Raw genomic sequence first — 13620 nt, forward strand, 5'->3', positions numbered from 1 at the left:
TTGCATTTATCTATTTTCCTATTTTTATCTACCTCTACTTTGTTAACTCTCATTTCTTTGAAATTTGTCCCCATGCTTTGCACACTATTGTGATCAAGCCATGACTGGTAATTATTTCTAGTTCTAGCATTCATATTTATCAATCCCAAGAGACTTTTTCCCATTTAGATGCAAACATTTTTCAAATAGTGACTGGAAACAATTTGGAAAGCATTTCATTCATCTATAACTTTTTAATTACCTTTATTAACATACAAATTATATCTATTGTTCTCTTCAACCAGAGAACAGAAATCCATTCACAGAGCATGTATTAATGTTTGTGTTCTAAAAGTATCCAAAATGAAGTTCATTCCATTTCTTAGTCAAGCTCACTGTTTTAGTTACATTTTTTCTACCCATAAAAACTATCCACTCCCTCTTTTTTCTGGAACAAGGACATAAAATTCGTAGTATTCCATACATACTTAATTATTGTAGAAATTTACTTCTTTTTTCTTCTTAACTTCTATTCACATGTATCAGGGGCCATAAGTAGACATAATCATTAGACCTGTTCACTATTTAATCATACATCCACAACTCCCTCTTTACTACTGTTTCTTTCTGCAAAAGTCTAATTTTATACTTGTACAGACTGCTCTGAGCAATTTGCGTGATATTCTCTTCATACACTCCCTTATAATTTTACATTAATAAATACAGTCTACTCATCTGATACAATCTGCAGATTATTCTCAAACTAAACATTTTCTTAACAGAAATCACCACCCTTTTCAATTTCATTCCAAGTGGAAACTAATTAAATGCTGAAGCCTTCAAACACTCTAATTTTGGATCTTTATCACAGAAAACTCCCTGGCAGGAAGAGATGGTACTGAGGGACTTCGTTTACTGTGCGAAAGCTACAGGCCCCCTCATTTCATTTGGTTAGAAAACAGAATCTTAACCAACCAGAACAAGCTTTGGACAAAGATACAAGGTGATTTGCACTTCCGGAAATTTTGCTAAAGAGGTTTTGTCACCAAGTGTGGAAGCTTGATGATTTTTCAGGCTTAGTGAGATTACGAAGATGGTAAATTGCTAGGACTTGAGGAATTAAAACCTCGAGTCTAAAAGCAAGATTATCAACTTGAGAAGTCATCTTAAGATTCATTTAGAAGCTTCAGCAGAATACATACTATAATACAGACAAAACATTCAAAGTAGGGGAATGTAGGGGAAGATTCTGGTATCATTTTGAAGCTTATAGTGTGTATTTGATGTAAAATGCTCACCTGAGCAACATAGAGACTATTTTCAATTTAACTGTGTAACATTTTACACTTGAAAACACCTTTGCAAAAATTTTGAATGAAAACACCCTCAGAATGGAAGGCAGAGGAATGAACAGACAAATATTCAGAATGACCAATTAGCAATCTTGTGCCAAATGTGTTCTTCTTTTAGGAAGTCAATATTTACTGATGCAACGAAAAAAATTCAACAAGGTGAGCACACATAGAATACAAACTGAGAGCTGATCAACAGCTCAAGAGCTGCTGCATTTGCAACACAAGCAGCAGCAATAAATTCCCCAAAATGACTGATGATCAGTGAAGACACAAATCACCACACCAAGGTGGCTACTGCTTTTCTAAAGCTCTTAAGGTGGTGCGTGGCAGAAAAACTGAAGCTGAGAGAATAGTAAGTGCAATTTCCCTCACAAGCCTAAGTTCAATCAGAATCATGTAGGAAAGTAATTAAGGAATGTATGCAATTATTTCCTACAAGCCTCCTCCTCCATCAGTGATCCGTAACTACCACAAATACCTGAGTTGTTATCAAGAATAATCAACTCTGTAGCACTGAACAAGGTCTTAGGACTTTCAACCCCAAAGAATTTCTAATATTACTTTTCTATTTTACTATATTCCTTTACATTATCTCCTTGATGTTCAAAATGGTACAAATTACCCAGGTAATTTCTAGATTTTTATCCTCTGCGAGTCCAAATATCCTCCATTAAGAAAAAAAAACCAAAACAAAAATGAAGCCAAAACAAACAAACAAAAAAACCCCATAAAACCAAAACCCCCATACTTAGGAAGTTTCACATCAATCAATCAGATGTTAATGGAAATGATTCCTCAAAAAAAAAAAAAAAAAATAGAGTGGTTATAACAAATATAAATGTTTGATTCAAAATTTTTGATAAAGTACAAAGGAGAAAAGATTGATTCAGAATATCTAGGAAAAAAAAACTGCAAGACAATTGCTAGTTATTTGTTTTCATGATCAAATAAATAGCTCGTTATTAATAGTTCCCATGACAGCTTATTTTATACAACATGCTGCATTGAGTTAAATTCCTTGCATTTAGTACATCACATGGTCATACTGGTGAAAGTGCAGTAAAAAGTGTCAGTGAAGTCTCCATCCCTGGAGGCTCGGCAAAGACCCGAGCAACGCACTCCAATCAACCCAGCTGTGATCAGTGGTGTTGGACTAGAAGATCCCCAAAGAAACTTTCCAAATCCAGCTATGATGTGATTTCATGAAATAACTTTTACAGCTTTTGGTGTTTAAAACAAATTATTCTAAAATGCGTGACATGTAAACGTACAATGTATTTTATCTGTCACATAAATAGCAGTACATCTTAAAAAATCTTAACTTCATAACACATACGAAGAACAGCTTACCCTCTCTCTGACAGCAGAACGTAAACACAACTGCATCATGGAGGTTGGAGGTTAAAATGTAATCCCACTATTCCAGCAGTCAGTGAAATTAGTAACTGTTTGAAAGAAAACAAGAAAGTCCCTTTAATTTCACATTCTGTAAGAACAACTTCTTTTTGATTTACTCTTTATCGTAACAGTGAGAAAGAATCTTACATTTTAAAATACCTCATTTTCTATTTGTAACTTAGCTAATCATGGATTATCCACAAAGATCAATCATTCAACCAAAATATTTTTAACTACCATCTTTCATTATATCTAGATGAGATACAATGTGATCTAGCAACCAAAGAATTAAATTAAAGAATATTTTAGGCTCTGTATTGATTTAATGAGTAAATTTTACAAGTCAGTCTCACAAGGCCTCAATTTCCCTTGTTAATATTTGCCAACTTCAAAATTATGTTTGAAGTTGATTCATTAATATTTACTGATACCATCAAATTTGCAGCTGAAAGATGTTATACATGTTGAATGCAAGATATAAATCTGCATAATCAATTAAAGCAGTTCAGCCATTTAGCAGTTTTGTCAAATAATTGTTTCCCCATGTCTAAGCATCAGTCCCTGTTCAAAATACCAGGCAAAATTTTGAAATGGAAAAAAAGAAATAAAATCAAAGATAGAATATTTAACCTTAATTTTAATAAAATTAATAGAAGAGTATTCATGTATATTCTTTCACATCTTTTATCATGTATATCTTTTTATCATTTATAAAAATCATGACTATGTTAAGGAAACCTTGGAAAGAATTTTCTTTCAATCAAAATATTAAAAGTCACTAGAATAATCACTGGAAAAATCACATATCTGGAGCTTTGGAGAAAACAAAATAAAAGTAAGTTGAACAGCTCTTCAGAAGTATTCCATAGCAAAAGAATACAACTCCAAAATTTCAAGGAAATTCCTGGTGTCTTCCAAAGAAACATAAGCTCTCTTCATAACTTTTTAACCTAAAAATATAGTTTATCTCTCACAACAAATTTCTTCAGATGCTGGTGACATCAGAACTGGAAGCAGCAGTCCAGGTGGGATCTCACAGGAGCAGAGGGGGAGAATCACCTCCTTTGCCCGGCTGCTGTTGGCGCAGCCCAGGACTGGGTTGGCTTTCTGGGCTATGAGCACGCACTGCCAGCTCATGGTGAGTGTTTCATCAAATGAGTCCGCCATTTTTTTGACAGACAGTATTAGGGGGGCAGAAGGCATTCTACTTGCTTCTCCACTATCATTCTCATGCTTTTCTAAGATGATCAGGTCAGGCAGGGCCTCCCAGAGAAAGAGAGACAATGTGCATGCACTCGTTGGAGATACCCTGACTACGCTCAGGTCCAGGAGACTAAAGAAACTATGCAATATGACAGTGAAGAAATTCCATTACAGGAGCTTGCTACCCAGTAAAGAAATTGCAGCAGGGAGCAGGGAGCAGACTGATCTTAGACACTACAGGAAAAACTTCCAGCAGATCAGAGGGCACTGCACAGTTCAAGGCTTAAAGTCACTGAATTAACTGCAACCAAGTAGAAGCAACAGCACACTCACAATGACAATGTGGGCAGAGAAAACCTTGTAAATTTTTTTCCTTTTTCTTCTTTCTTCTCTATACACTGAGTTTGCAATACTTAAAGTGTTAATTATCCTAACTGTTATTCTAATAAAACTTGGCACTTCTTCAATTAAAAAACATTTGGTTTCCTTTGAGGAGCTAATTACACGGAGAACGCCTATGGTGAACCACATAAAAATCACGGCCAGCTCAGGGTCCTCGGCCCCTGTAGTTACTAAATATATTTCTACTGGAAGAAAAAAACCCCGAAACACACACACACCCACAACAATGGAGTTAAGTACTAGCACTAATCCTACTTCAACTACATAGCTTCTGGTCAGAGATAAAAAACAAACAATCCAAACACCAATTTTGGTACTTTTAGTATCAGAGACCAAACATTCTCGAAATTATGCTATACGAACACCTACAGGTTCAGTTATCACAACAGCAGTGGTTCAGAGAAGTCCACACCCACAGCACTTAGGGGCTTTTAAGCTAAGATATACATAGAACACTGACCTTGAAAGAGCTTAACAGGAGTTAAGAATCTAATCAGAAGTAGTAACTTTTCTAAATTAGATAAAAGAATCAAGAGTGCATCAACAGTAACAAATACAGTCTGAAAATAATAAGCACTCCTTATTAGATACAGTAATAAATGAGTGCTCATAATTCTTGTAACATATTACATTTGAAAGCTTCCAAAAAGATACAGTAATTTCTCTTTTTTTATTTACAATCGATGTAATTTTGAACAAAAGAGGGAACTGTGCCTTGAAAGAAAAAGAGCAGCTTACTTGTCAAATATATACAAGATTCTCTGTCAAACAGACAAAAACTTATTGGTGATTCTTCTTTTAGAAAGGTAAGAGAGTCAATTGCAGAAACAATGCACTCCTCCAAGGAAATTATATATATGAATGGATAAAGCAGTCTTCACTTTTACAGTCCTTTTTAACTACTAAGATAATACATTAACCAGAAACACAGTGAAGTGAGACATTAGCTTTGTCTGATATTAACTAATGAAATGTCTTTGTAAGACAAAAATTACCTTAGAAAATGAACAGGACAATCACATGATAGTAAAGGTTTATTTTTTCTTGTTTACTTACTGTATTGACTCCATACAACCCTATTCTAGTATAAACACAGTCAATGAATAATAAAAATTCAACTCTAAAAAACCTCAACTCTAACATCAATCATGATCTTCCTCCACCGTAGTATGTTAATAATCTACTGATAGTCCTTGCAGAAACCTCATTCCAAAAAAAAAAAATAAAAACAGGAAGAGGGAGAATCTTTGGAAGCAATGAAGTAAAAGAACAGACTATGAAAGTTAGAAGGACATAACTCATGTGTTAAAAAAAGAATTTGTGACATTGAAATTGTTTCTTACACACGCAAATAAACACATAATAAAATCTGGGGATTAGGAGTTCCACCTGGATAAATTTGGCTCATGAGGTAGGAGAAAGTCATTCCTAAACATGTAAGTGCAAAACAAATAAAGGAATCAGCCACTGAAACAGATGATTTCATTAAGCAACAGATTCTCAGTTGCTCATTCCCTTTTAATTGAAGCACCTAAAATGCTTTCAAAAATACCCAGCCATTGAATCAAGAAGCTGAACAGAATTGGGCTTTCTGCCCTGCATAAGTCACATGAAAGTTAGCAAACAGAAATGGCACATCCTTTTCTTAACAGAACTTAATAGAATGTTTGCCTTCTGTTTCAGTGCTCATCTGGGACCAAAGTACAGCTGCCACTTCCTGGGAGAAAGTGCAGCTCCCTATCGGTAGAATAATCTGGATACCTTGGGAAAGGAGTAGAGAGGGAGAAAAAAAACCAATGGACAACCTTAAGGTAATATTTGACTTTTCCATTTTTGTTTCTGCTGAAGCGCTCCACTAAATTTTCTTTTCCACTTGCTTCCCCATGTCATTCCTTAATGGTTGCAAACATCAGAAGTAAGATCAGAGGTAAGATCTTTCCTCTTTTGGCTGGCATCAAAGCAACATGGAAAAATCTAATAACCAGGAAACTTAACATCAGTCTGTTCACAACTCAGCTGGATGTTTATAAATCAAGATGAAAAACAGGCAGATGAGAGAGCTGCTGAGTTTGTAATAGTTATGCAAAAATGCATGACACTTGGCAGCCGTAAGGAAACTAAAGTGATATTCGCAACCAGGAGGTTTTGCAAAATCAAAGCATAGTGAAGGCTATACGGTAAAAAAAGAGTCACAAAACTGAGCTAAAAGCCTTTCTTCTTACACATGGCAGACTTGGAGACAGAAATGTCAGAATACAGTTTTGAGTGGGCCACATCAGGGAAAAGAATGTCGAATGGGATCATTATCTAAATAATCAGACTTGCTTTGTATCACCATTTTCTAGTTTAAATTGAACCATGTTTGATGCAGTACTTTTATTAGAGCAAGACAAATTTTACTGGGGATTGCAAATAGTAATATTGCCATTTGATAAAGAAGTATCTGCTTTAACTTTAATTCCACTATGCCACAATAGGCAGACCTTAGCCTGTGAAAATTTCCCTTGGCATTCCAATTTTCTTTTTTTTTTTTGGGATAGAGAATTTTATACACTAAAAAGCACCAAAAAAGGCACCTAATGAGCTAATTCAAGTATGGGAAGCAATTTATTTGCATTAGCATATAGGTTCACGCTGTCTAATTTACACTGGTTTACAGCTTCAGTAGAGCTCCATGCCACCAAAAGTTGATTGCTTCCTGCATGTGATCTTCACCATCACCATGGCTCAAGTGTACCACTGATCTAAGATCTATTCACTTATTTAAAACTGAAGGAACTGAAAAACTGAAAGCACTTTGTACAATGGTAAGGCTATGAATAAAACAGAGCTGTGAAGTTGCAAGTCCAAACCTCACATAATGCTGCCAATGCCTTTTCCTCTCTAAAATTGGTGTGACACATTATTAAGGCAAAATGACAGGTGAGTTTAAAACTTACTGAGTTTAAAACACCTTTGAAAGTGTTAGCTTCCTGCTTAGCTCTTTTTATGTCAAGTATTAAGTTTACACTGCTAATCAGAATTCCCATTTTTATTCATAACACTAATACATAAATTTGCTGTCAAGCCATCGTGAGTGTTAGAAACTATCAGCCTTAATGACTGAGCTGTTTTCTTTTATATGTAAGACGGGATTTTTCATCTGTGTGCCTGGATATATGTAACTTTTTCTATAGAAATTAAAGCAAGCTTGATGCTTTTTACAAAATAGTATTTTATTTTATAGGCTAAACATTCTAAAAATAAGATTTTAAATTCATTTTCCATATAAAATAATTATTTAAGCAATATTAATATTAGTACAGTAACAAAAGACTTAAAAGCTAAATTTGCATATATTCTCAAAGGTAATTCTAGTGAAATCCCATTCAAGCATTTCAGACTGATAATAAGTAAAACCAAGTCAGATTTTAAATCATCTTTCAAATCAATTTGGAAGTCAAGCACTTGTAGGAAAAACCTACAATCATGTTATTCTTACTGTTTCCTAGGCAAACCTACATAGCCACATAGAAAGCCATTCACTTCATGGAATAATTGTGTATAAACTCATTATTTGTGAGAAAAACAGTATTTTCCTTTGTGGTGAACACATTATAATAAGGGTGTGACTATCGTGGCCAGCGGCTCCTATGTTTAGCTGTTCCCCAGTAGTATCTCACAATTCTTTGCAAGTTAAGACTTTTTCCACCTACTCTTTTAAAACAAGTATTACATTCTTGCTCCTAATTTCAGTGTAGGCTTTTTCTTGCCCTTCAACTTCCTTTATTTCTGAATAGCTCAGGTTAATTTTAGCAACCATATTTAAGAAAAAAAAATCAAGAATGCCCATTATTCCCCATACTGGAATTTAAAAGAGCTCTCCATGGTTCTGAGCTATCTCCTGCTATAGTCACACACTCTGTGTGTGACTGTTTTTTACCCAAGAGTCTGGCCAAGGCCCAAACACAGGTAGTAACTCTTTGGTTATAAATCTTTGTATTCTTTCTAAAGCAAGCAACCCTGCTTTAGCAAACTGAGTCTCAGGGCAGAATCTCCTAGTAATTTAAAGGAGAGTCTGGATTGCATTTAGAGCTCAGTTCCACAAGGAAGGGATCTACAGGATCTGAAGGATCTACATCTCTAACCATTAAGTTATTCACAAAATCAAAAAGCAGCAATGAAACAACAAAATCAGTCTGCTACCCAACTTGAAAAATTGCAAATTACGATTATAACAAATGGCAGCAGAAGATTGGAGGGCAGGGGCTACCCCATCATGATGTATTGTACACGATTACCTACATTGAGGTAGGTAAGTGAGGAAGTTAAGAAGTAAAACGCTGTTTTTTGAAGTTGGTTTTGCTAAAACCAAAATATCCTAGAGAGACAAGTAGACTCGTACAATCATATAAGTTTTTAGTTTGGAAAAGACCTCTAAGATCATGTAGTCCAACCATTAACCCAGCATTGCCGAGTCTACCACCAAACCATGTCTCAAAGCGCTGCATCTACACATAGTACACCAAACAAATTTCTTAATACTTTTAATACACTCTGAGGCTCCCACGTCAAGGGAGCCTCAAGAAAATTTTGAGAAAGAAATGGTCCCGTAAGTAGATGATACCAACATCATTCTTATGTGGAGACTAACAGGGATTCTAAAGGATAGGAGGCAGGTTATACAGCAAGGTATTAAATATCATCTGTAAAAGATAATAAGCTGTTCAAGGCTAGTGAATGCTCTGTGGTGAAATGACTGCTGAGTATAAAGACAGAATTTTATAAGAAAACTAGATGGTATTTCAGAAAATGCTGGGAAGCTGGTGACTTCAAGTCCACTATCACTTCCAGTAACACCACCAGAAGTTGCAGAAAAGAAGTCTTTGGAGTACAGTTTCAGCTGTTTTATAAAATATTAATGATCAAGTTTTTGCTCCCTATGACACACATAAACCAAGCAGAGAGGTGATGATGAAGCTTAATTGGAAGATACTAAATTGGCGGCCTACAGAAGTTTTGAGAATCCAGTTCTTACATGCATAAAAACTGTATCAAATATTTTGAAAAGCACAATGGAACTGGAAGACTTGACATAGATTCCACAACGGCAAATGATGCCACAGTTGATTATTACAGCACATTAAATACAAGACCACAGCAGGAAAGTTAAATAAAATAAATGCATTAGCAATTACTAGAAGGAACTTAAATTGATCCCTACATTGAAATCTTTATTCACAAAGAAGACGACAGAAGAATTCTTGCAGCTAAGAAACTACAATACACATCAGAAATAGTTGGCACATCAGTTAACACCAGATACTGGGAAATAAAGAACATTGTGAGGGAAGTCATGCCTCAGAAGGTGATTAAGTTTTATAAACTAAATTAGCATGGAATTAGGGAGACCTGGTTGATGTAGAATATTAGGATTTTCAGAAGGTGCTACTAGATTGTGAAATTCACTGTAATTAAAATGTTCGAGTTTAAAAAATTTGGTATGTTAAAGAAAGCAGACTTAGATGTTCTTTCTACAAAAATCCATCCACGGATACTATACTGCATCTGTCTTAGAACAACCCAAGTCCTGGAAGCTCAGAAAGTAAGCTAGAAGGGTCATGGCTGCTTGCTTCCACTTCTACAGATAACCGCTACTGACATTTGAGTAAGACAGGGAGCCTTTTCAGATAAAAGCTCAGATCACATTAATTTTAAAACTGACTCTTTCTGACTGGATCTTATGTAGGCATGGTCATTGCCAAAAATCTATTCAGTAAGTGAAGAAAAAAAGTGAAGAAAATTGCAACAAAATACAGTAAATAAACACTGCCACAGAACTCAGCCCATTCTGACAGAGCTTTGATACAGTTCTTAACAGTCTTCAAGACACCTAATATAATGAACTTGAACTTCTGAAGCACCAGAGTTAGGGAGAATATATTTACTGCAAGAATCTCAAAAGCAATTATTTGGGAGCTGGCTGGAATGATATAGTGCATGTATATGCATTTGGAAGTAAGTAGCAAGAGTTGAATTCTGCAGATACACAACAAACCCATACTGCTGGAGAATTTAGGGACAACTTTTTCAGAACTAAGCCTTACCATGTCAATGTTAATACAGATTAAATACATAATAGAGAAAATAAATTTTAAGACCGCTTTCTCTCACACTGTTCTTTTTATGAAAAGCAGCAGTAAACCATAAAAAGAAAGAAGTCACAATGTGCAACCAGTCATGTGAAAATGAAGACGAGATATCACACAACACAAGCATTTCTACAAAAGAAATGTAATGAAAGACATTTGGATGGTAAACTAAAGCACGAAACATAACTTTTACCTGTAGTTTATAAAACAATCAGTATTGGAGCTTAGAGGAAACAAACCTATTACATTCTGACTGTACCTTTGATCTAATCAGAGAGCTTTCTATGCATCATAACAAATTGATTAGAAATCCCAATAGTAAGTTTTGTAAATGTAGTAATTCCTATGTTCTTCTATGATCTAACAGAGCATTATTAGGACAAGCACAGTTAAAGGGTCCAAAAAGCAGTCTATTAGGAAAACAAGATCAAAGAAATTTTGTAATTGTATGTGATTTTTATATCCTAATGAAATCTGTGCATGTGAACACTTTGAGTTCATGTTTTAATTTAGGAATCACAACATTTCATCTGTATATGTACTACTAAAAACACAGGCAGACTGCACTTTTCAAAATACTGTAATAAACAAAAGCACTCACAGGGCGTCACGTGCTGCTGCTAGTATAATTAAGTCCTCCTGTATTCAACAGACTTACTGTTCCTGCTTTGCACCCCTAACTTAGATCCTGATCCTGCGACCAGCATTCACAGAAGCATCCATACATACCCAAAGTGTCAGCTGCAACCAATACAGGAGAATTCTCAGAAACAAAACAGAACCCCATACTACCTATGTGATTTCACACATTTTCATTGTCCAAAAGTGGTCTGAATTATTTCTAATCTTTTCAGAACAATATCCAATCATCAATTTGGAGGAAAACTATTCATTTTTCCTTTTTTAATTTACATGCATTTCTGTAAGTGATGTCAAATAAATTAACTATTTACTAAGTACACTTATTGGAGGGGAAAAATCCACTGCATTCTCAGCACAATAGTGCCCGACCTATTTTCTAATCACACTATATAGAGGAACAGAATGAGATTGCCAAAACATCAAAACCCAGAGGCTTCATTTAAAATATACGTAAACATAAAGCATTACATTCCAAGTCAGACAGAGGGAAAAAACAGTAGATTTAGATAATACTAAAACTTGTTTTCAAAGTTCAGGGAACACTATATGTTTTAAATTATAAAAATTCTTTATGTTTGCTATTCAAATATCCCAGATGCGTAGTATATGGAGAAACACGAACCGAAAATTAGACAAATAACACTGATGAAGTGGTAACTGATTTTTTCCCTGTACTTCATCCATCACTACACAATAGTACCAACACAACAAGCTCTGGAATTCTTTCTTTAGAAAGGATTCCTCATGCTCAATTGAACTTTTCAGATACACCAGTTCTCCAGCAGCTTTTGCCTACTGCATATACATATGCTTTCATAGAGACTGGATCAAACAGCCACCAAAATTCTGACTGCATTTTACAATCTGTAAAGAATTGTAAATTTTAAACCTGTATTTTAAACCTGTATTTTACAATCTTCTTTTTCTCAACCTCTATAACTCGCAAACATCATCTTGTTTGCAAAGACATGAGAATCAAAATATCTTTACAGTATCTTAGACGCAATTCTAATTCTGTCTCCTCTGCTCACAGTTAATTCAAGTTTGATCTAAACCTAAATAATCTTGGACCATATAAATTCACTGTTTTCAGATTTTTCATAAAGACACCAACTTGAAATGTAATACTAATATGAAAACTTTTGTAGACTGGATCCAGTTTTTGAGAAGCTGAGCAATAATAGTATCAGCTGAGGTTGAAAATGTTATGATAATTGGTTCCTCTGAAAAACAGGTTTATGGTCTGTTCAGCCACCTTTTCAGGTGTTAATTCCCCATAAATGACTTCAAGACTATTAGTAGCTGCCACTACATTTATATGGAGTAAAATCTTAGCCTTTTCCTTTATGTAGTTGAACAGCCTGTAAGGCAGAAAGACCATTCACATTGAATTTCTTTCAGAAGATGTGCAAACATTTTGAAATATATTTCTCCTTTTTAGATTCAGAACAAAACAAAGTGATAAATTCCTTCATTAAACTATAACACCGAGGTTAAACAAGAATACTGGGCTTTTCACCTTCACCTTAGAGCTGCACCACTAACTACTTCTGTCATTGCTATCTTACCTGTCACTACCAAAGTGTTTGCTCAACACAAGTGAACATTAAGTCTTTTGCTAGTGGCAAGATATTCTACTTCACAATATAATCATCACTTTTCCAAAGCATAGTGGTGATGGACATCAGTTTCCTTCTATCAGGTGGTTAAAACTGATGTAAGCTTTCTTAAATAAATGAATAAATGAAACTAATTAAAAAAATAAAAGCTACCTGAACATGACAGCGAGATGAGTTTTGCTATCTACTTACTAAACACATTTCAAATCAATATTAAAGATAGCAATATTGAGGGAAAGACAGCAAAGAGTAACCAGATACTTATTAAAAAGTTCATGCAATAACATGACACTGTACGAGCCCAGGATGTGTTTATTAGCTAATTCAAGCTAATTTTCAGAAACTTATTTTCAAATACCAGATATGTAGTAAAATATTTTTGTTTTCTTTTGAAAAAAAATGGAGTGATGAGCATATAATTTGTGATTGTAAGCATTAACTTATTATTTCACAGAAATAGATATCATTACAGAAAGGTTCCCTAATGACATATAGCAAGACCCACTACTTCCTACTTTTATACAGCATCACTTATAAATAATCTAATTATTTTTTCATTGATTTAGTAAGATTTCCCTATGAAAAACTCTCTATGCAACAATTGATTGAAGAGAAATTTCATACACTGTGTTTATCTCACTGTGATTTACACAGCTGGTTCCAGAGAAAAATAAAAAATTTAGATCCAAAGTTGAGCTTAGACATCTTTATTCATTCCAGTCTTACACAAGAAGTCACACTTCTTAAAAACAGGCATGCAATGGAATATTTATTTCAAATATACTAGTATACCTTGTTTTTTTACAGCAATGATGGTAGATGAAAGTCTAAGACAGCATTAGCTGATCAAAAATTCAACACTGGTATTTTTAACAAAACCACACTACCCTG

The 13620-nt window shown here is 34.6% G+C and overlaps 1 protein-coding gene across 4 annotated transcripts in view; it reads right to left on the reverse strand.

Moving 5' to 3' along the window:
• Nucleotides 1-13620, reverse strand: part of FUT8 (fucosyltransferase 8) — a 90154-nt gene that overhangs the window by 59962 nt on the left and 16572 nt on the right. For all 4 annotated transcript variants that reach the window (XM_017742074.1, XM_017742076.1, XM_017742077.1 and 1 more), the window contains one exon: nucleotides 2685-2779. The gene's annotated coding sequence lies outside the window, so the exon portion shown is untranslated. The remainder of the gene's footprint in view (nucleotides 1-2684; nucleotides 2780-13620) is intronic.

This window comes from Corvus brachyrhynchos, unplaced genomic scaffold (genome assembly GCF_000691975.1).
Source record: "Corvus brachyrhynchos isolate BGI_N302 unplaced genomic scaffold, ASM69197v1 scaffold115, whole genome shotgun sequence".
Taxonomy (NCBI): domain Eukaryota; kingdom Metazoa; phylum Chordata; class Aves; order Passeriformes; family Corvidae; genus Corvus; species Corvus brachyrhynchos.